The sequence below is a fragment of the Manacus candei genome, unplaced genomic scaffold (assembly GCF_025592945.1).
Source record: "Manacus candei isolate 608988 ecotype Guabito, Panama unplaced genomic scaffold, ASM2559294v1 h1tg000033l, whole genome shotgun sequence".
Lineage (NCBI taxonomy): Eukaryota > Metazoa > Chordata > Aves > Passeriformes > Pipridae > Manacus > Manacus candei.
The window spans coordinates 5,319,941-5,344,447 of NW_026138081.1; the positions used below are offsets into that span (position 1 = coordinate 5,319,941).

Here is a 24,507-nt window from a genome sequence, read left to right on the forward strand (position 1 = left end):
GAGCCCAAAGATTTGAGACCCTGCTCTAGCTTGAATAGCTGGTGTCAGAAGTAAACTAACTTTTAAGTTTCCTGTTGGATCTCTAAGAATTTACCTAAAAATCTTCAAGTTTTACTTTGAGTTCTGCTGGTAAACAAAACCAAAAATGCTTCCACAATTGCTTCATGTAATCCAGGGACTTCTCCCTTTGTCCCCTGTTGAAGACCCAGAACAGACTGGAAGAGTTCAGTAGTAAAATCCCAGGCAATTTGACAAGAGAAGGATTTGATTTTACTTGAAACTTTAAAAAAAACCTCCACGGAACACTATGCTGCTGAGTGAATGATAGTCCCAAATAGAAAGTCTAACTTCAGTTTTCAGGAAGTTTTTCTCTGTAGCAAAGAATATTGAGTTACAAATGCATCTTTCCCCCCCACCATGTTTAAAAAAGGTAGGTATCTCATCACAGTAACTGTTCTTCCTGTTAAACTTGACACCTTCTTGGGTAAACCCATGCTGTGTTTTAGCTCGTTGTTGCTTTTCTTAAGAAAATTTCCACATCTGACCTTAAGTGGGAAGCCTCTACTGTAACTACTTTCAAGTTAACCTGCCCACTAATAGTGCCACCTTCAGAATAGCTATAAATTAAAAGCTTCTGACTAGCTTTTTCTTTATCTCTAGACTCCTGTCAAAATCTGTTTCATTCCCTCCAAGATATATACTCTCTGGGTGTGCCTTTGTTCAGACAGGACAACGGGAGTGGGAGAACAGTTCTGAACTTGGTAGTTTTTGCTGAACCCTGCATGAAGCCTTCCTCCTGGTAAAGGTGTGTCCAGTTTCAGTAATTCATGCTTTTCTTTGGAAATCATCAGGGCAAGTGAATAAAGTAAAACTGCACATATATATTCCGTCTGACATATTTTGCTTCAGTTTGTTCAGCATTGGTAAACATGTGTGGAAATATAACCAGCCTTTCAGGACGACGATTAAGTGCAGCATGTCAGAGCAAAAGCTAAAGATTACTTTCACTTCTCTTTCCTTGTCTTCACCTTGCATGAAACTGTGGAGAATACAGGCACTTGTATTCAGGAAGTGCCAGAAGGCTGATGATAGACATGATGAGGTCACCTCTGATTAAGAGGACAAAACAGGGTGTTATCTTTGGCTTGTCTCTGGTTAGTATTTATTAGAAAGCAAACCTAGGGATTACCACAAACAACCTAAGCCAAGGTTGTCAATTCTTCAGTGTATGGTAGACTGTTCATGCATATCCATGCATTTCCTAAGGCAACCAATTAGGATCAAATGAGAAGACATAATCTTGTTAAATCTCATGCCAGTGTTCAGATGGGTAGAACAATACTTACCTAAAACTGCTTTACTGGGACTTGCTAGTGGCTTTTGTTTCACTAACAGATGCTGATGTAAAAATACAAGATTCTCTTGGCATCTGTTTTGTTGTGAGGTGATTGACACCTTTTGTTTACACAAAGCATCTCAATGAAGTCACTACTGGATTCAACAAGATACTAACTGAAGACAGCATTTATAAATGCTGACACTGATGAAGCTATTTTAGTTAATGCCCTATACTAAATTGAAATCAGGATTTGATGGCTTTGAGTAGAGGAAACCTCTTAAAATCGGCAAGGGCCAAAGTTTGAGGAAGCATTTCTTACCCAGAGAGCAGGGAGTACTTTCTTCTACTTTCCCCAGCTCTGCCTTTTTTTTTTTTTCCCTGATAAAGCAGCTGCTGCAATATCTTTTGAATTGAAACTCCTGTCAAGCTGCTGTCCTGGTTTCTTATTGATCTTGAGCACTTGGCTAAAAGCTTCAGATCCCTGAAGTGAAGGGAAAGCACCGAAAGTTTCCCCTTACTTTAGGGAGAGACATGCCTCTATCTTAGGTATTTTTTGGGGAGGAAGCTGGTGGTACCCAGTGTCATCTTGTTCTCAGTTGGTGGTTATTAGAATGTACAGCTGGCTCTTGGGAATCTCTCTAGATATATTATAGGGCAACATCTATGTTATATCTAGTGCTGTATGCAGGCTGCTCAGCTTGAACAGTTTTAGTTGGACCTACTGCTTTCAGACAGTGAGCTTGACTTTGTAGGAAGCTTCCCTTTAAGTGTGATTCCCCTTTGGGGAAAGTTTTTTTGGAAATAGAGTAAGATTATAAAGCCATTCCACTTTAAAGCTCAAATGGTGGTGATTCAACAGACACTACAAGCTATTAAAGAGGCAGTTGTGGAGGGCTGAATGAATATTGGGGAAGTGTCTGTCTCAGTTGAAGCTTGTATTCCACTTTGGTAATTGCAATATAAGCTCTTAGGCTAGAAAAGGGAATTAAAAAAAGCAGATGTTTCTTTATCAGTCCAGAAGGCCAACAGTTCTGGAAAGACAGGAGAGCTCAGAAACTGATTTGGTGTCAGACAATATGACAAAATTAAACAGAATTGTAATTTATCACTTGCATTCACTTAATTCCCTATTCCCTCTCTTGGTTGGTTTATTTGCTGGTTTATTCCCTTACGCCAGGGAAAGCTTCCTTTCTAGATTTCGGGCCATCCCTCTATTTCTTAAGTCTCACTTATGACAAGCAAACTAGCACTAAGTTATCCACAGGACCAAGCAACAAGGGCAGTTCTTGACTGGAGTGTGAGGTTTCTGCCTAGAATTTGCAAACTGCTTTTGTCCTTGCTTGTATGGTTGGTTGACCTTGCCCAGCTGCCAGACCCCTCCTCACTTTTTCCCCTGCTCCAGCATGGGTTTTTCTTATGGACTGCAATCTTCCAGAAAATATCTGTTCCATCATGGGTTCTCCATGGGCTGCAGCTTCCATCAGGAAATGTCCAACAGCTCTGCTGTGGCATCCCCTCCATGGGCTGCAGGGCAATACCTGCTCCTCCACGGTCTCTTTTGTGAGCTGCAGAGGAATCTCTACTTTGGTATCTGGAGCACCTCTTTCACTCATCTTGATCATACTGTGGCTTCTCACGTCCTGCCCTGCTACCCACACCATGTGACATTTTGACTTCTAAGTATATTTTGGCATGTTTTTGCTCTGCAGTTGCTGTGCTGTGGAACCATGTGTCCAGCACAGGGCAACCCCTAACTTCTCACAGAGACCGCCTTTGCACCATGCTGCTACCGTGTTTCCTTACTATGTAAGCACAATACAGGTGGTCAGACCGGGTTCTGTACTGTTAGTCAGTATTGCTTCTTCTGCAATGATGGCTTGAGTTGTAAATCTCCCAGCAGAGTCAACAATGGTTTTGCTATGCTTCTGTGGAAGTACCACCAACATGAAGTTCACGTCAGTCAAACTGATTGTACCTTGAAGTCGTTTCAGTACTTTTCAAGGCAGTGTGGATGTCTTACAGAGGTTGTGTATGGCTTTGCTGTGAAAGGTGCCAGTGCACCTCAGCAATATCAGAGAAGATGTAGTGCAATATATATCCTGCTCTGTGATTTTAATTTTTTTACGATGTAGCCTCAAATTGACTGAGTACTTTCCAGTTCTGTTCCCATGTGAATGCAGATTTCAGTATTGATTGTGCTACTCTGTTTTTTCCATATGAGTACCCTTACTTTTGGAGTACTGCAGTTCTGTACAGTTTGTAAACAGCTGCTTTGCAGGCATATGTGTGATTTACAGGGAGTAAGCGACTTCCATAGTCAGGAAGGAGAAAGTTCTTTGGGGATTCTAGCTTCTACACACTTCTGGTGCTTCAGATCATGGCATATTGATGCAGGTTCTCTGGCAATGAGTTGAGTGCTAAATCCCACATGCATTCAAGCATCTAGAGGCTATTAATTTCTGTAGGTTCTGGCTCCATGAGGAGCCTCTAAAATTTTTGACATGACACTGCAGGGCTGTCACACCTGAACCTAGGGACTGCCTTTCTTCTTCCCCCTTTGGAAGGGGAAGAGAGCACACAGTTAATGATAAGCCATTACTGGTCTTGGTACTGAATAATTCTGAAAAAGGACTGTCAGTTATTGTATCTCCTGGCAAGCTTTGACTCGGGAAACTTATAGGAGCACCTATATAACATCCAGATCTGATGGTCTGCATCCTTGTGTGTGGACAAGGTCCCAGGCTTTCATACCCTGGTGAAAATAAGTTTGGCTTCAGAGAAAAGCTACTGCTCAAATAATGAATTTGTCTACTTAAATATTCTATATGCTGACATATTGTGGAAGTTGAGCAATTTTTACAGTATCTGAGCTCTCATTATAATATTGCAGTTCCTGATAGCCAGCCTGTGCTGATTGTAGGGATGGACCATGCTGAAAATGAGCTGTATGTCAAAGATCAAAACTTGGCTTCTCTTAGGTCTTAAGGTTTTTTTACTGTTGCTTGAGGCTAAAATTTTCTCTGGTGTCTTTTAAATTCTGTCTTTAGCTAGACAGCAAGCGGCTAGTAATTTTGGTCACAAACTATCCCCAAACAGGATAGAAATATATCTTTTTAAGTTTCCAGAATCTGACAACTTCTCTAGCATTTTAATCTGAGGGTTTAGGTCTTTGCTAAATTGTTTCTCAAAGCCTCATGAAGGCTATGCCTCTGTAGCAATTCACAGGCACTTATTGACCTTACACTTGAAAGCAGTAATAAAACTGTATTACTTTCCTTCCATTGCTTGCTTCCTTTTGGCAGGATTTTGTGGAAAGTACAAGCTTTAAGTAGAACATAGTAATTTTATAAAAAAAAAAAGTCTATCCTAGCTGTAGAAGAATCACTGCTTGAGTTAAGATTGTTGGCATTTAAGGGCAACAGATGAGCTTAGTTTGGTCCTTGTGAACTATAACAGCCTCCTGTTTTCAGTCAGTTTTTCTGCCCACAAACAATCACTTATGCTGCGTCCATTCTGTGGTCTGTGTTTCCAGGCTCATGTCTGAGCATGTTTTCTGATCCCTGGCTATGTGTTGATGTGTTGGTTTGGCCTACTGTGAGCCACAGCCAGACAACTCCTGTGGCTGGACTGACAAATTTTGTCTGCCAGTTGTATGGCTGGAGCTGGACTTAGTCACTTGTGTTGGTGGTCAAGTCTGGATGAAGGACAGCTACTGAAGGCAGTATAGACAGCTCTAGCCTCCTGGTTGAAGTGCTGACATATTGTGGAAGTTGAACAGCTCTTAGTCTACAGGAGCTCTTATTTTGATACTGCAGTTCCTGATAGCCAGCCTGCCCTGTCTGTAGGGATGGATCATGATGAAAATGGGCTCTGTTTCTGCTAACTTAACACTTCTAGTTATCAGGCAACTTAACACACTTGGAAGTGCTTCAGCCCTTTCTCTTCTGCCACATACCAGTGAATTAAGTGAAGTTAAATTTTGAATTAGCTTCTAAAAGCACAGTAGTTAAAAAATCCATGGCTGCTTGCAACTGTCATCTTTTGGAGACTGGACACTCAGCTTAGTGACAGTAGGTGCATTTCTTCTATTTCAGAAGCCCTGTTGTGAAAGACTAGTTTATTAACTCATCCTACCATCCATATGCTTACATATCACTGGATCAGAGATGTTGGTTCAGTGATAGTGTCTGTTATTTAGCTCTGAGCAAGAGGCAATGGCATGACTTATGAACATTGTGTAGGCACACAATGTGCTGTAAATCCTAGAGCTGTGCTTAAGAGTGCCAGACAAGGTCTGGAAGTGCTACTTATGAACTTTAATGCTGTCCCGTTTTATAACCCCTGTGAAAAAAGGAGTTACAGCTCTGAGGCTCTGCTGCAAATTAAAGATAAAACACTGCTTTCCTATATACTCGGGAGCTATACTAACTTAGTTATGCTTCCTACTCCCTGTTCAGAACTATCAGGAGTCCCTCCTTTTTTTTTTTTTTTTTTTGTACTGTTCATAATGCAAAGTTCTTCATACTGTCTCCTTAGCAAAAGCAGAGCTTGTGTGTACTCACTGTACATTGATGGCTGAAAACAGGAACAAATCTTAATGTCTACTAAAATCACAGGAGACTCCTAGTCCCAGATTTGAGAGTTGCAGTCTTCTGGTATGATGTTCCAGCCAAGTGTTACATGCATGAGAAATAACTTTACTTCCAAGGGAGTGTAAGACAAACTATTTCTTCAGCCTTTTAGAGTAGGCTAAGGTTTTGCATAGAACTTGGTTTTATTCCCCCCACCTTGAATAGGGTCTATATCTCAAATCAATATTAGATTATTTCTTTGCTAATGTGAAATGAGGAAGATCAGTTCAATGTCAGACTAATTAAGGGAGTCTGGGCTAACTTTAGTTGAAAGCAAATGTCTCTACTGTTATCACATGCACACTTTGCAGGTGTCCTGTGCTGGCAGAGCTGTCTATCTACTAGACACCTAGTTTAGGTATAATTGAATACTGGATTTTTCTGTGCTATCTGCAAGTGTTCATCTGCTAAAAGAAAACTATACATCTCTCCAGAAGAGATCTGGGATGACTTGTATGTCCCAATCTTGGCATTATAATTAGTTTTCTCTGGCTGCTTGTTTGTAAGTATTCCCAGCACACCTAGTATAGTGGTTGATGGGTAGATCTAAATTGTTTGCATGTACTTTTGAATTCTGCAAGGATGTCTACCTTTGCCGACAACTGTAGAAGACACACCTGTGATCTGATGAGAGTATTGCCTGGACTTCATGGAGTGAGGCTGATGCCCCGCAGATGCTCTAAACTGGCATACCTGGTTGTGTTGTACTTCCACTTATTGAACTGCCCAATTGCAAGATGTGACCTCTGGAATAAAATGATTGTATCACACTGGTTATGACATTTCTGTGTAATGCCCTGGGCAAGCTGCTTTCAAAGCTGGTTTCAAGGGGAGCAGCACTTGAGGGGATGATGTGGCTCCTCAGAACACAGAACAGTTACCTGCACTTCACTAGAAACTGAATTTTCAAGAAGTTTTGGTGGATGGCTTTGACCCTACGTATACCCTGAAAGGTCTTTGTCCAAATAGGGCAAGGAAACTGTGCCCTCAAGTGTGAGTGTGATGAACTAGATTTAGCCTAGCTAGGGCATGCTATTAATTTAGGATTTTAAAATCTAATTCTCTCTGCTATTAAGTCCTATGGCCAAACTGTGCAAAGTGCTTGACAGCTACTTTTTATTCTCCATTATCAAATATTTAAGTACTTGCTTGAAATAGAACAGTGAGATGATTCAGGTGAGTGCAGGGCTTCTCTATTCATCTGTTGCTTGTTAAATCTGAATGCAGGATTGTCAGTTGCCTTTAGTTCTTGTTTAGGTTTGCAGCATATGAAAGTGGAAATCTGCCATGAGTGTCTGTAAGCACAGTATGTTAAAACATTGTCTGCAAGTGTGAACAAGGTACTTGATGGGAATGAGGGAAGTAGGCCTGGAATTAATTTGTAGCAATGTTGAACTTAGCCTGGAAGGGAAGAAGAGAGTACTGCTGTCTGTGGATGGGACAGAGAATGCTCAGAAATCCTTTCAGCTGTCTAAATTACCAAAAAAATTGAAATTAGATGGCAAAAGTTGAATAATGTAAGAAGTGGTGTGCAAGGGTGGAATTATGAGTTGATGTGATTTGTAGCTTGATTTGGTGAATTGGCTGATGTAAGCTAAAGGCTAAAATCTTGCATCGAGGCAGTTATGATAAGCATGGGATACTTTTCATTAGGCTCTAGGCATGAGCATCCAAGTGGTGATGTGATCCCTGTGGAGAGAAGACTTTGAATAGAGCAAGCTTGTACCAAAATCTGGGTTCCCTATAAAATGGAGGGCAAGGCCTGTCCCTTGTGTGGGATCCTGCCCTCTCGTGGCTCTGGCTGCACAGGGATGGCCGCCTTGTTACCTGGGGCACCTGCCTCGGCTGTGCTGCTCCACGGGAAGTGTGTGTGCTGGGCACGCAGCTATGTTCTAACACCGTGAGGAGAAACAGTGGAAAACATCCAGGAAATACTTCCTGACTGGAATTATTTAAATATTATGGAATGCCAAGCATTCCAGAAGTGGCATCTGGTACTTACACTTTTTTAGGCTGAGAATAAACCTTTGTGAGAGGACCCAGCTGTGGAAGAGTTGCAGCATTCCCTTCTGTAAGAGCCTGGGTTTTTGAGCAAAGAGTCAGATACTTGGATGATAAAATGGAAAGCTAACCAAGACAGACTTTCAGAATTGCACAATGCAGAACTGCATCAGCCCTGTGGTAAAACCTAATTTACTTCAAACCATGTAGATAAAATACACACCACTTTATTTACTGTGCAAGAGCCACGGAAGACTGTACATGCTTGGGAACTTGGAGCAGTTGGAGATCTGTATATGCGATTTAGCTACAGGTGCACCTCCTAACAGTTAGGTTAATCTACTAAAGGAATTGCTTAGCTTTGAATGCTGCTGCCTGTGTGTTCTCTAACACTGTTTCTCGTTCTCTTGAGGAGTAAAAACCTAGGATGCTCCGTGTTTGTGTGGCTATAGAAGGTTGAAAGGTGTTTGGTTGCATAATTAGATGTCTATAATTGCTTACTACCAAGAAGGAAAACTGACATATGCCTTGAGTTTCCAAGATCAAAACTGCTTGCAAGACTCTGCCTTTAAATCTAATCTTTACATTTACTGTGGCTTCTAATAACGTTCATTTAGTATGTTGTTGGTGAAAGTTAATTAGATGCTTTAATTCCACTTGAATAATCTGCCTGACCAGCAATATAATTAGTTGACCGTTTGTGTCATTTAGAGGTGTATGCATTGCTGTGCAGCCTACTGATAAGGTGTCTCAGAGATGGCTTTCTTGCATGCTTAGTTATGAAGTGGTTTGAACTGGAAATTGAGTAATTACGTCTGGAAGCAACTAAAAAGAGCAGTGGAAGCTGTAGTTAGACTATAGTAGTGAATGAACAAAGATTAGGTTATGCATCTGGCTTTTGAAGAGTCTCATCTGAGTGTGCTTGTGGATTGGAGAATCTGTGTTCTGGTAATTTGTTCAGGTTGTTTTAAGTTGGACAACTCCTAAATAGTTTCAACACAGTAAAAAAATTAGCCTAAAATGCAGTAAAACTTGTATTTTCTCTTTAGATTGTGTTCTTTGAAGTGGTGCTCCCCCATTTTGCTAGGACTTTGTACCAAGAATTGAAAGATTTAAATACACTAGGTTTAAGATCTTTACTATTCAATGAAGTAAGTCACAGGCTTGGTAAGAACTTTGTTTTAAGGATACCTTGTCCTATACTAATACAGTGGATGTATATTTGTCAAAATACTTGCCTGATGGCTGTTTTTTCAGTTCAGTGGTTTGTTTGCTTCAGTAGTGAAACAATAAAGCTGCTGGACAAACTCAGTGTGGTGTCTTTTTTTCCTATCAAGCCTGCTGCAGCTTTGTATTTCCTAGTTGCAAAGTATCTAAACTTACCTTGCCATGTAGTACTTCTGCACAGACAGAGTTAAGCAGATGATTACTGCTTCAGTTTGTACAATATGGGCTCGTCCAAATAAGAAATAGGTGAAGATAGAAACTAGTCAGGCTTCTGCTGAAGTTGAGAAACGGAATCATTATTTAGGAGGTAAGAAGACCCTTTAAGGCTCTAAACCACTCTTTCAGCAGATCTTTGCTCTAATAATTAAGTGTTGAATTGGACTCTTCAGTTTCTGATTTTTGTCATGGATATTACACTTGATTACAGTTGTGTTGCTGCATTTATCCATTCAGTCCTGTTTGATACTGAACTTGGTGGACGTTCCTGTGCTGGGCTGGGAGGAGCAATATTGAGATGGCAAAACAGTTCCTAAAACAGGCATGCAACTCCTGTAGCTCTTTGAGCAGTTGGGTTGGGTGCATCTTCCAAAGCATACAGCTGTTGGTCTCCCACAAAGGTACGTCTGAGATTTGATATTTTTAACTCTGGGCTTGTCAGCATCTGAGTGGGTTTCTCTGTGAAAGGGAATGATGTTAACAGTAGCCCTACTCAATCTTCTTCTATCATAAGTCTACTAAACTGGATTGTCAGCAGCATGTATATTCTGCCACAAATTTGCAGAGTGGGAACAATCCAAAGGAATTGTTCAGAAAATTTTCAGAAAGAATCTATGCAAGCTGTGAGCCATCTTGAGAATTAAAGGCTGCATCAGACTGGGTACTTCTTCTGTCTCATCTTGTCTGCCCCTTCTAAACTGAGAATTTGAAAGAGGTATCTGCCTTTTTGCATGTGATTCCCCATTGCTTGTTTTGGAGTGCCTCACCCTATTTCTGTTCCTAGTTAGGTGGATGAGTGTTTATTTTTTCTTTTACAGAGGAACTGTCATGTGTTTCTAGATTTAGAGCTGAGAGGAAGTGCCAATACTGCAACAGAAAACAAACTCATCCTTCACTGCCTCTCCCAGTGCTTTCTATCCCACAGGCTAGTTAGGTGATGAGAAGGGACAGTGCCTGGACCTTCTGTGTTGTGCTAACTGTAAAGGGTACTCCGAGATCCTAAATGGTGCTTGGCTCTGCTGTAGTTGGGTTGGTGCCATGTTTACACTTAGTTTGCACCAAAGGTGGGGAAAGAGAAGGGAGGAATGTCAAGTATCTTCAGCTTGCTACAGGATATGATTAGGTAACTTAAGAGGATTTTCAAGTCTTTCAAACAATGAGTAAACATGTCAAATATGATGGAAAGTTCCAGAGTCTTACACAGATGCTCCAAGTCTTTGTCAAACTTGGAGCATCAGGATGGTGTTGAATTTCTACTGTTTTGACCAGTCTCCTTTGATGGGAAAGGTACCAGGTGGTGTTGGAGGGGGAAGCAGGCTGTTGCAGCACAATGAAACTTGCCCCTTTGCTACTGAGGATTAGTATCTTATGGTTTTGGGTAAGCTACTAATTAACTCATAACTTAGTTTTATAAGAAAATTTGGCATATTATTCTTAAACTGCATGGATCCAAGTCTCAAATTCCACTTAAATCTTGGGCTTACATTATTATATATGTAAACTCTTTAAAAGCTCAACAGGTCAAGTAACTCCACAATAAGCCTGCATCATGTTCATTCAACTGGACTGACTCTAGCTTTGGTACCACCTTTTGCATGTTTCTACCTAACCTTTCCTTGACACATAAAAAATCTAGGACAGTACATAGTGGTAATCTGTCTTGTTCTTTGGTGCAATAGTCATGCAGTGGTATAAGAGAACAGTGATAGCTTAACTCTCTTCTTTTGATGGGTGTTCACTGTACTGTTTAGGTTAAAGCAGTAGCACTGCTTCATTCACTGCTGTCCAACATTATTCATCCATTTCCTATGCTAAATATTCAGGCTACATCAGCAAGTGCCTCCCTATAGTTCAAGCACTGAATGTAAGTGAAGCCACAGCTGTAATTGTTCAGAGGTAACAGGAAAGAGCTCTGACATATAAGGAGTTAACTGTAAACTACATCTGACCACAGTGATGCATTATTGTACTCTTTTTCTGGGATATGTTTTTAGTGAGTATCTATGAACATGACCAGAGGCTGGGGGACAATAGTTTTCCAGGCATTAAATGCCTGAAGAATGGTGGTAGCTTGTGCTCTCTTTTATCTTCTCTACTGTTTTGTGAATTCGAGTGAGTTACTGTCTCTAAAACTTTTCACCTAGAGTGGGATAATGCCTGCCTTGCAGGTATGTGTCAGAGCCTTTTTCCTAGTAAATATGCTGTAGTCCACAGATAAAAGAAGTCTTAGAAGTGCAAAACCTCTGAAGCTGCACAGCATGCTTATAATATATCCCCATTAAACAGCTGTTTGGCAATGTCTAATGCAATTTCCAGTTAATGAGGGATGTTTTAAACTGATTTTTTTTAACAAGTCTTCTTTATTTTGTACGAAGCAGCCAAGTGTGTATCCTGTTGCATTTGATGGGATCCTGATAATTTCTGTTCTTAAAAAAGACTGCAAATTATTCTTGCTCATGTGTTGCACAGTACCCAAGAGAATTCCTGCATGAAATCTCAAACAAGAGCAAGGAATGTCTGGGATGTTTTTGTGTCTGGCTTGGTAACTGCAGAGAAGAAACTCTTCCAATCTCATTCCTGCAGTCTGGTAAAACTTGGAATTGGATACACTAGATTTGTTTGTCCTCACTTCAAATTTAAGAGCAAGAATGTCATCAATAGGAAAAACTGCTCCTCCACAGAATCACAGAAGCATCTCATGCTTTCTAATACATCCAAACTTGATAAAGATGCTGATGTAAGCATGATCCTTTGTAATTCAGAGAGAAAAAATAAAGATTTTGGCCTGGACAGGCCGGAAACACATGGTGGGAAGGGTGAAGGCCAGTGTCTGTGAGAGAACTGGGGGATTAGTATCTAATGAAGCCACTGGCCATTAGGAAACGGTGTGCATGTCCTCAATCAAGACAGGCTTGAGGATGAGAAGAATGAGGAGGGGAGCATATCTGGTCCATAAGGTTTTGATTGCCTACAGACAGTCCCACCTTGGTGCCTTGAGGCTGCTTTGCAGCCTCTGAAATAGCAATGCCTTGGGATGGAAGCGTAGATGTCTCTGCCCTTTTCTTCTAGAGGGTGTTACTGAGAGCAGTATTTCCATTGCATCAGTATACAGCAATGCTTGTTCACTCAGAGGTGCTGATAACTCAAGGGACAGGCTAATATTGTAGAACTTGCCCTTCCTCTCAACACTGCTTCTGCATCCCAGAGCACCAGTGCAAGGAGTAGGTTTGCTGGGTAGCAAGAGATTACTTGGCTGTCCTGGGGACTGGATGCAACTGTAGGCTGCCAGCTGAAGTTATCTAAGTTGTCTAAGAATGGCTGAGATGGCAGTAGTCTCTCACTGTTTTCTGTAATCCTCAGTTATTTTGAGCTACATATTTATAGACATTAAGTGCCAGAAATGGAATTCATGCTAATTGCTGTATTGATTTGCTGCAGAAGGACATTCTTGCTATGTTAGAATTCTTGGGAAAGGGAAGAAGGTAAGAGCTAGAAGAGCGATACTGTCTGTGAACTGCCTTGGCACTAGATGTACTGTCTTCACTGCTTCTAAAACATCTCAGAAGAAAAAAGGCTTATTTTTGGCATTGTTTCCTCTTTATTGTAAAATGTAAGGAGCTAAAGGTTTAAAGACTATGGAGAAGGGCCTTGGACTGAAAGACTCAAGCAGATAGAGATCATTCTTGATAAACCATATTTGGGCTGGCTAGAGATGAGTTGTTAAAACAACCTTTGTGGCAGACATTGTTTGGAAAAACCTCATATAATCTCTGGAAAGATCTTCACAGTTGAATTCTGTGACTTTTGTGCTGGCCTTCCATTTGGTCCTTTCCTTTGCTGTTCTACCTGCTGTCCTTTAAAGTTCTGTCAGTATCTTTCCTGATGTTCAGTTTGGTTTTGCTGCAGGTTTTCTTTGCAGATGGTCCTGGTGTGCTATGTGGCTTTGCTGTTTGGTTTTTAATATTGCAACAAACCATTTCAGATAATTCTTAAACACATCATAATCTATTGATGCTGAAGTAAATTGAAAATTTCCTGTCGAAACCTGTATTTTGGATGTTTGAGTATTATTTATTTATTGAAAATTTTTGCAGATATCATACTTTCTCCTTAAATGCAGAGTTATAGCTCCTTCCTGACGTAGGGTAGGATACCAAGCTGATGCCTTGTATTATCACCATGTAAAACAATTCTCAGGACAGTAAAACGTGAGAGGATTTCTCAGGTGTTTCTGATTTATTAAAAGTAATTTCATTAAGACTAAATAACTTGTCTTTCTCAGGCAACATTTCTCCATTCACCTTGAGTTCTTACGGAGAGCTTAAGCTTAGTGAGCTGAAGAGATCAGTGGACTTGAACTTTCCTGGGAAAGCAACAGTAATAATCTTCTAACAAAAATTCTGTCTCTCAATTCACATTATACTGAGTTTCTGTGAGGATACTGTTTTCATTCTTTGGTTCAATCTCTTTCTGGTTCAAGCCAAGCCTCTTTTTATGAATACTTAATCACTGAAAGTATTACGCATCCTTTAGAGCATGCTAGTTCAGGGAACTGTCTTCAAGAAAAATGTTTGGGGTGTTATTAGGGTGATGTGATCTGGGGAGACCAGACACTCCAGCTTTGTTTTCTGCTCTTTAGCAATTCATTCAGTAACAGGTTTTTAAGGATCCATACTTATATTCTGGCACTTCCGAAGAAACTTCTTTCCACGCTCAGGAAAAATGCAGGTCCTGCTTCAAGGCTTTTTCATGGAAGTTACCATGTAGAAGTAGTCCGTTTGTTGATTGCAAACCCAGGGTTCATCTAATTTAAAGGACTTTCAGTGATTCTGTTTTTAAGAACAGTGCTGAGATGAAGATCTTTGCAGTAGCAGTCCTCACAGCCTGTAATAGAATCTACTTCTGGGTATGAGCTTGGAGAATGGTGAAATGAACAAGGGATATAAATCAATTGGAGGCAAATGCTGCTGTCAGCCTCTTTGCGTGCAAACTTCAGACTTTCCTCCCTTAAACCTTACTCACAGGTGTTCAGAGTCTGGCTCTGGTTTTACCTACTGAAGTGTTCCCTCCCTTTTACCTAGGGGTTAACAATGACTAAATTTCCTAGCAAACTTCTTAGAAAAAAGTTTGTGTTGGGCTCTGCTTACTAATGAGGAAATTCCAGTGAGGGGAGAGAGAGAGAGGGAAGAAGGAAGCTCCTTGGCAGAGACTTCACAGCCAGACTTGAGAATTGCAGTGAGTCCTAGTCCTGTGTGAGCCTTAACATACTTATGCTTTTAGCAGGCTCTGATGACCCACTGTGAAGGTAGCTGAATGCAGAGAGTGGAGTCTCTGCAGGATAACTTAATATTGTTTTCAAATGGTTTGTATTTTCTTAGGGATAATTTGAGTTTGCAGTTTGTCATGCTCTTCTCTGTTCTGCTTTGATTTTAGGTAATGTTAATGGCTAATGCTTTTTTGGTGCTGTCTTGATATCCAGGTGTAACTGTAGTGTGGTGCTTCTAAAAAGTATTTGCAAGAAACTAAGCTACTGACTCGCTATCCTGTGGCCAACAACTGTTATCCAGGGGCTTGTTAGTAACAGGAAACTAGGATACACTTATCTTGCTCTGTCACTGAAAACTGATAGGAATAAAACATCAAATTTCAAGATACAAAATTTATCATCTGGCTTGATTGAGCAACAACAGGGCAGCACTAAACTGACTTATTTCTCTGTAGCCTGGAGTCAGAAGTCCTGTGAAGACAAAGGAATATGCTGGTAGTTGAGCTGTAACCAGTAACAGAGGATTGGGAATTGAAATAGCATCTGTTGATATAGCTGAATTACTGAGTATAATTAGGGAGTTTGAGAGTCTGGTTAATAACGTCCTCCTTCTACTTGAATTCTAAATGAGAAGATGGCTAGTGAAATTGTTCAGGTTTGTAACTAACTGGGAAGAGGGAAAAGACCTAGGAAGATGGACAAGTTCAGAATGGATGGGGAGGAGCTGCAACAGTGATGAAGGATGGAAATGAACCAGCAGCCTGGCATGTGAGAAGATGCCTGTTACAGGAGGGGGTAACAATATTTATATATGTAAGATGTTAATGTAATTGCTAGGGGAAAAATGTCAGAGTCAGTTACAGAGTCGTCTTTCTTTGTGAAAGAGCTGGCAAACTTCAGATGGGAGGAACAAAATGGCTCTTCCTGACTTTAATACTTTTCTCAAAGGTTTTAGAGTTTTCCAATTAGGCACTGAAAGAGAACAGATTAAATGTGTAGGACCTGTCTGAATCTTAAAAGGACTGGAATTAAAAAGGAGCAAAGACAAAGAGTGAGCAGGTAAGAATGAAAAAACTGGCAGTGTCTGGTTACAAGGAGACTTTACTGGAGAAATGTGTGGGGCAAACAGTCATGCCAAAATCAGGATTGACAAGGATAAGCAACCTGATTCAGATAGAATTAGGCTGGAATCTTTACTGGTGACCACTGGTGGCTACCGGTCCATGAAACCTCATAGCTAGGCCAGACATGCAGCCATTTATCGTGCACCTACTAAACCAGTTTTAGTTAAACTATCACACCAGTTTCTTGAAAACAGATATTTTCTCTTGGGTCACAGTTGACTTAGACTGACTTAGTATCTGCCTGGAGTCCTATGAGACAACGTGAAATAATTGTTTCCTAACTGTTCCCTCCCTATTTGTAAGACTGAGTTTCCTTAGATGTCTTAAAATAGATTACCCCTCTGATTATCTTTTGCCTCCTGATATAGACCAAAAAGCTTGTAAGAAGCGGGATGATATGTGATTTAGTATGTCAAGATTTTTTTTCAGGTGAAAGTAGGATTTAGCAATGTCTGCTAAGACAGCTAGTGCCTGGGATAACTCTTCAGCCTAGAAAAGGTTGCTGAACTCAGGGAAGGGAAGAGGAGGAAGGGCCTTTTGAACCAGAACAGGCTCCTCCTCAGCCAGAATCCCACTGAGAACTGATTGCCCTGGATGCTGCTGTCACTAGTCTTGCTAATATGATATAATATTATATAGTGCGTTTTTGGGTGTGCATGCCAACCACCATAGTCGAGGCCTTCATTGTTGCTATCTATCTACCTATTTTTAAACAGTCCTCAACTGGGGTCTGCAGCACTTTATAGTAACTAGAGCTCCCCTGAGGTTTACATTTGAGCAGGATGAGAGGGTTTAATTTACTGTTATTGTCTTGTTTGGATGAGGAAAAATGCATGCTGTAATTCTTGCATAGGTGGCTGCAGGTGGATGGGGAGAAGTGATTGGTGATGCTTCATCTGCCTTATTCCCTACCAAAGCATTAGCTTGCCTGCTGTTGCCTCAAGCAGTATAGTATCACATGAGCAGTAAGCAGCCTACTCTTCAGTTATGCTATTCAGTGATAAAAGAAGTCCTGCTTCCTCTGATTCTTTCTAGTGGTGTCACTTCTATCTGGGATCATTTTCTTATTGGCCATAGTCCAGGCTGCTTTAAAGTGGGCAGTATCCTCCAGTGAGAAGAGGAACCTCGATTACTTGGGTCAGAAAATTCCTTCAGATGAAATCAGCCCCAGTAGCCTCTTAAGCTATAGAAGGCATAAAGAAAGAAAACTGCTTAACCCTGAGAAGCTCACTCTGCTCGCTCTTCTAGATATGGTGGTGATATAAGTACTACTTACTCTTCATAGCCTGAATCAGTCACAAAGCTTTATGTGGAAGGTGCTTTCTGTCAACTAAAAATGTTAGTTTAGTCTTTGTCCACTGTGAAAAGTCTGACTAGTGAGCATGAGTATGTTTGTACTGAGGCCAGGTCTTAGACCAAATGGAAAAAGATCCAGAAAATCTGAGGAATCCAGATAAAGCCACAGATGTTTTGCCATATCTTTCTCAATAACATGCCCTGAAAAGGAAGATGAGAGACTGCAGTAGTCTTGCCAATTGTCCGTGTCAAACATTTATTGTGCAAAGGTCTTGTATTTGCTTACATTAAGACATGCCCTGCTCCCTTCAGGGAGGCAGACAGCAAAAATAGACTGATATGTATATTAGAAAGTTTTGAAGTTCTACTAGAGAGACACATAGAAATGGCAGCACAAAACTGACTGATCACTTCTAGAACCCCAGTGAGTGCAATTGGAGGAAAGCTATCCTGGAGATCGCTGTGTGAATTTGGACTAGAGATGGCTACTTGTATGGAAAGCTGTCAGTCCTAGACAGAACAGGTGGTGTATGAAGATACAAAAAAAAAATATCAAAGATAACCAAAGATATCATAGCTTTTAACTACAAGGGTCTTGGTGACAATGAAAGTTAACTTCACTTGTGTTTAAGGTGAAATACCATAGAACTGGGAATACTCTAAAGCTTATTTCCATGGAAAATAAGGAAAGCATGTCTGCTTCTAGCAATAAGAAAGCAGCATAAGTATTCTGCAGCTCCTCACCGAAAGTGTGAAAAATAGTTCAATGTAGCTGGAATTGCCCTTTCTGCAAGTTGAAAATAAACACACTAAAATAAACAGTTCTATAGTACAAAATGTTGTGAAAAAGCTGTCAACCTGAGAGAGTGAACAGCCTATGTGAAGATCAGTCACTAACACCTTTCTGCTTGGATGTGGGGGTTAAGTGTATGTATAACATAGTGGGGAGGAAGGGAAGAACTTTGATGGAAAAGGGATTTTTTTATCTTGCTGGGGAAGCTCATACCAGTAATCTGGGGCAGCATCAAGGTATATCTGTAAATGTTTCTTCTTTCAAAGACATCTCTGTCCTTGCTTCCCATTCTACATATTAAAAGTTGCAGATCTCATAGCAGCAACTTGACAGCTTAGAGATGTTCCCCCTTGTTATAAGAAAGACTTTGAAGAATTGTGTCCAGAGAAGGGCAACGAAGCTGGGGAGGGATCTAGAGCGCAAGTCTTATGAGGAGCAGCTGAGGGAGCTGGGTTTGTTTAGCCTGGAGAAAAGGAGGCTCAGATGAGACCTTATTGCTCTCTACAACTACTTGAAAGGAGGTTGTAGTGAGGTGGGGGTCAACCTCTTCTCCCACATAGCAAGAGACAGGACAAAAGGAAATGGCCTAAAGTTGCACCAGGGGAAGTTTTAGATTGGATATTGGGAAAAATTTATTCTCTGAAAGGGTTGTCAAGCATTGGAACAGGCTGCCCAAGAAAGTGGTTGAGTCACCATCCCTGGAGGCATTTAAAAGGTGCGTCAATGTGGCACTTAGGGACGCGGTTTAGTGGTGGACTTGGCAGTGCTGGGTTAATGGTTGGACCTGATCTTAGAGGTCTTTTCCAAACTAAATTATTCTGTTCCATGTTTCCTTGTAGATCTCAGCAGGAGGAATTCTGCTGGGAATGTCATACAAACCACATCTGTTGCTTCAATACTTCTCACCTGTGTGAACAGATTTTCATGCTAAAACAGGTTTTCATGCTAGCGTATAGTAATATTGCTGGATAATTCAGCAACAGTGATAAAATGCAACATCTCACCCCCAAGATATTGGGAGGCACGTGAACTGTACTTGGATAGGCTAGAAAACCTTGCATGCTAACAACTTGCTATCAACTTGCTGGTTTGAAGTGGTGTTGCCTAGTTTGACTCTTTAGTGCAGTAGAGATGCTTGACCTGTTTGTTTTTTTTTTTTCTTCCAAGTTCAGCAATCAGCAGCTAGGTTACTGCTACAGTTTTGAAGAAAGACAAGTAACTACTGTAAACAAATCCTGTCTGCAGAAATGGAAAGTATATTTACTCTTCTGAATGTTGTGTGACAGCAGATGATGGCATTAGAGCTAACCATGGTGCCGCTAACAAGGACCCTTCGTTCTTGGCTCACACGAACAGCTTATCTTAGAACTGTCTCTGTAGCTATTCCAACTCATGAAGCAACCAATGCATGTGTCTTGTCTGTAATGGAAAGATTTTTGTCATATATTTAGATAGTCATATTAAGTGACTTTTTATGAGGTGGCAGCAGGAAAGAAAGAGTTAGTTTCATGCCAGCAGAACTGAAGTTTCTTTCCTGAGCCTTCTGTTTGCAGCAGCTTCCTTAATTTGTGATCCAGAAAGACTTTGGTGATGGGGAAAGCTTCTCTGCTACTGCCTGTGCTGTCCCTGAAGGCTATAATTGCCTGGCAGTTTAAGAAAGCACTGTCCAGCACTTACTTTGGACAGAGGACTAAACTCTGGAGGGTTACCCCTACAAAATGGAGGGAAGCATTTGTTTTAAATGTAAGTAGAAAGAGGACGTTGATATAAAAAGTTTATTTTTTTTCCGGCTTTTGAGAGTTTCACTTCTATTTTGTACATTCTTTCCTGATTCTTTCCTTCTTGGTCTAAATTGCCGACTGGCACATCTTTCTTGGTTAGAAGGACTGGGTTATTTGCTTCTGGATTTAAACTTTGCCTTGTATTTAATGTGTCTGTTTGGGTCACTGTGCAATCCACCAAGGTGGATTTGGTACTTGAAGCAGTGAGTCTTATGAAGCCAAACCTAGGATCCTTATGATGACAACAGCACCCTAATGGAGGGCTATTCAGAAGAGTCGCTGCTGGTCTGCTAAAGCGAGTGTTAAGATTTCTAAATGGTGTTTATGTATGTTATCATCTGACTTGTATAAAGTTGAGTCTCTGAAACTGTCTGCAGATCAGATGCATGTGATCTTCATGTCAAATAACTGCGTGTATTGGTAGGCAGACATCACTACTGAAGTGATTTGTGGGGTACCTCATAGCTATTAACTGAAAAGTTAATATTCTTTTGCTAATGAGAAAGCATCTTTATTGTTGCCTCTTAATCTATAAATTGGAAGTTCAGGGATAACACAACCTCTATGGTATTAGAAAAAACCCTTTCTTTTTAACAGCACTAGAATAATGTTACTAATAAATGTAAGACAGCTGCTACTTTCATGATATTTGAAACAGGATCTACTCTGTATTTCATGAGAGTACATGTTATGTTTAAACAAGATGAAATTCCAGTCTTTTTTTCAGTTTCACTGTCTCTGACGCTTCAGAGGAGTAACAGTAATAGCAGCAACCTTCCTTATAGCTGCTGGGGCCAGAACCCAACTCTGAACATCTCTCTGGAGATGGCAAGGTAGGCCTATAGAAGGAGACAAGTCAAGAAAGTTGTGTCCCCAGACAGAAGTAATAATAGTGCTTCAGAAACTTTGACACTGAAGTGTTGATGATAGAACATGTAAAGTCAAATTAAATGGGGAGAAGCTCCTGATGCAGCCATCTTCCTGAGAGTTACCTTTGGTTAATCATTATCTTTGGAGCATGTAGGGGTAAAAATATAGTTAAGGAAAGAAGACTGTTGAGTATTCTCAGTACCTCCTTTTTAATATCCCTTCTGCACAATGGAATTTGACTTTGCATTCATATAGTATGCATCTACTGATAGGCAGCCAGCCCTTGCTGGGTTTTGAGCTAATGAGTTCAGCTGCTTCTAATATCTACTTCTTGGTTCTGCTGTTGGCCGCAGAAACACCAACCATAATGAAGGCTGGATGCCAGCTTCAGTTTCAATGCCTCTGTCAGCATTTTAGAGGAACTGATCTGAGGACTGAAACTTGCAGAGCTATGGAGTTATAATGTGCTGTATTCTCCATACTGGAAGATCTACAAGGAAAAAACATTTGTGATGTAAGAAGTGCCTTTGTACAATTTTATTTCCGTTTGAGCTAAAGATGTGGTGGCCAAACTGTGTTTGTAAACTATGTTCAATCATGTCTCTTTATGAGACACTCTCCTAGCAGAATAGAGCAGTTCCAGAGATGGTAGTCTTCTTCATGCACCTGCTTTGCTTACAGTAATAATGTCTAATAAAGGTAGCTGTGACCGAAGGGAGACATTGGTGGTGATGTAGACTAGAAAGTGGGGAAATGGTATCTGACTTGAGCTCAGCTGTAACTGTTGTGCTGTGTGTGCTTACATAACATGCTTTGTGTGCATGCTAAAGGGAATGGTACTTACCTAGGAGACAGTGTTCGGCTTACGAAGTTGTCTTTGGTAAGACTTGATACCCACTTGTTGCAGTGGGCAGTCTCTGGCATGTATAGGAAGTTTTGTCTTATTGTGAAGAATGGGTGATGGGGGGAGAAGATGTGGGTTTTATCTTGTCAGTTTGGGGTGTTTGGAAAGCTCGTCAACTGACTTGGAGACTCCATTTAAAGTAGGTGCCCAGCTCTTCAGCATAATGCTGTGGAAGTAAAGGGCAAAGTTCTTTGAGTTCTTGAAAGACAGCATGAGAAGGTGCTTAAGAGGAGGTCTGAATGAATTGATGTCAGGCAGTGATGACAAATTTTAGGGGGGTTGGATTTAATAGGAAGCCCTTTATACCTATCAGGCTACTGATGGAAAATCAACAGAATTTGTGCTTCATCAAACAGATTATTCATTTAAGAATGCTCCAGCAAAACTCGGTTGTCATCACACATGCTTGCAGTTTATGTGTATCCCCACAGCACATAGGGAAGACTCTTGTGAGGGCTTATAACAAGACTCTTCTGCCTTTTGGAACAAGGAAGCGTTATGCTGTTCATTACAGCATAGTGAACAGTATTACTGTAATGCTGGCAAACTTGCACTAGTAGAAGTTTTAAGACAAATTCAAGACAGGCTGCAGAAAAGTTCTAGTGGAATTATTAGGAAGAAACTAAATATAGGCAGAGGGGAAACTAAATATAGGTGGAAGGGAGCCTACAAGAAAGATGGAGAGAGACTATTTAAAAGAGCATGTAGAAGAGCCTGACAGGACAAGGGGGAATGCATCCAAACTGAGAACAGGTTTAGATTAGATATTAGGAAGAATTTCTTTACTGTGAGGATGGTGAAGCACTGAAACAGGTTGCCCAGAGAAGTTGTGGATGCCCCATTCTGGAAGTGTTTAAGACCAAGTTGGGTGGGGCTTGGAGCAACTTGGTTTAGTGTAAGGTGTCCCTGCCCATGGCAGGGGAATGGGAACTAGAGGTTATTTAAGGTCCCTTTCAACTCAAACCATTCTATGATTACTGTGAATTATGCAGCCAGATCTAATTAGGTAAACTTCCATCTTCTAACACTTCAAAAGCTCAGAAGTGATGGCCCCACAGCTTGCCCATTGTATCTGCAGTACTCCGAGCTCTTGTAAATGGGGAAGAAGGTTTCCTAGGCTGACTGCGTAGCCAGTCCTACTAAAAGTAGTACAAGGGGGGCAATAGGGTCAAGAAAGTGCTATTTCATTGCTACTTTCTGTAAGTGACTAGACTTCCCATATCAGTGCACAGAACTGTACGAGCCCTGGAACTGACTTTTTGTGGTTTATACATTGGAGGGTAGAAAGTATGTATTTCAACCTCCTCCATGATTCAAGAGAATTGGGGCCAATAGTGTGCAATGGGTTAAAATGCAATGGTTTAAAGCATTTAGTGTGCTAGCACTTGTGTAAACACAGGGATGGCTATTTCTGGAAATCCTGCTTGAGATACTGTCCTTTGTTGAAATATACACCTGGTATTACTTCAACCCTTCTGCTTTTCGGAGAGCTTCATTTGAGAAAAACATATCCCATTACAATGGAATAGCTGACTTCTCACCTAATGACAGCACAAAGTTGTAATCCTGCTACATTTGCCAGGGGAGATCCACAGCCTCCACTGAGTAACCATAACCTCCACATACTGAAGTGGGGGTTATGGTTACTCAGAGATTACCTTGGCATAAATTACACAGAAGGATGTTTTTAGTTTGGCTTTTTGAGTTATGCTGAATAAGCACAGGACTCCTTAAACCAGATCATGTTATTAAACAATACAATTGACTTATGCCAAGATTCCACATTTTATATTGCATTGGGTCTGCTGAGCTGGAGTTCATTTCCCCATATAACCCTCACAGTGCTGTGCTTTGCATTGGTAGCTAGAAGGGTGTTGATAACACACTGGTGTTTTGGCTCCTGCTGGGCACAGCATCAGCACTGCAACATTCCTTCCTCAATCGAGGGCAAGATCCTGGGAGGGGACACAGGTAAGCCAGCTGACCCAAACTGACCAAAGGGATATTCCATACCATATGATGTCAGCTTGGATATAAAAGCTAAGGCAAGGAGCAGGAAGGCAGGCATTCCTTGTCTCCAATGGCTGCCTGCTAAGGAACCAATATGTGTGCTGAAGCCTTGCTTCTCGGGAGTGGCTGTCTTGAATTCAACTAATGCAAATGAATCTAGAGTTTGCTGACTCTGCAGTGTGATCCCATATATTTGCCCAGCCTTTACCATCCTCAAGCACAGGCTGTGTACTTCAAACCCATTCTTACTTGCACAGCTGTGAGCCTGGGGTTGAAACATAAGTGGTGCTTTAACTTAGGCTAGACTCCTCACTTTGCAGGAGGGATGAATGGAGGAATAAAAGTATTATAATACCATTCTTGTAAGTACCTTCTGTCTGAGGAAAGTGCTGTGCCCATCTAAAATCTGTTGGGAATACCTTAAGTCTCAGTATAAAACTGTAGGATGCTAGAAAAACCCACACAAGGACTGGAACTTAAGATGCAGGACTTTGAGAAACTTTGGTTTAAGAATGTGATTTTAAGACAAGGTAATCCAGATGCCAGTGAAGTACAAACTTGTGAGCATTTCCAAAAAAGGGTATATTAAATAGATTGATCTCTTCTTCCCCCTTCCCCAAAACACATGACAGACTTCCCAGGAAGCTCACTTCAAAAGCCTTTTTTCACTTGATAGGTTCTGAGGCTGTGTGGGCACTTCCAGGATAGAGGCTGGACAGCCTGGTCAGATGTTCAAGTTGTGGTGACTCTGGCCGGTTGATATCTTTCTGCACATGTGAGACTGCAAGCCCTGACAGTCCTTTCTCCGGCAGAGTTTTTAAGGATTTCAAAGTGTCTTCTTTGTGTCCCTAAAAGCCAGGTGTTCGGGGTCTCTAGCTCAGAACAGGATCTTTGACCCTGTGAGGCATGCTAGACTTATGGTTCTGTGGCAGGAAACTTGGCTGAAGTCCAAAACCAGTGGTCAGAGTTGAAGTCCTTGTGCCCTGTGGGCAACCCGCCGTGGGGCTGAGAATCTAGCCATGATTAAAACCGGGACTTGTTTCCAGCTC

The 24,507-nt window shown here is 41.1% G+C and overlaps 1 protein-coding gene across 11 annotated transcripts in view; it reads left to right on the forward strand.

Moving 5' to 3' along the window:
• Positions 1-24,507, forward strand: part of SMOC1 (SPARC related modular calcium binding 1) — a 132,761-nt gene that overhangs the window by 11,741 nt on the left and 96,513 nt on the right. The window contains exon 1 of one of the 11 annotated variants that reach the window (XM_051791439.1): positions 768-805. The exons of the other annotated variants lie outside the window; for them this stretch is intronic. The gene's annotated coding sequence lies outside the window, so the exon portion shown is untranslated. Of the gene's footprint in view, positions 1-767; positions 806-24,507 lie in introns of those variants that run through there. 11 annotated transcript variants of the gene reach the window in all.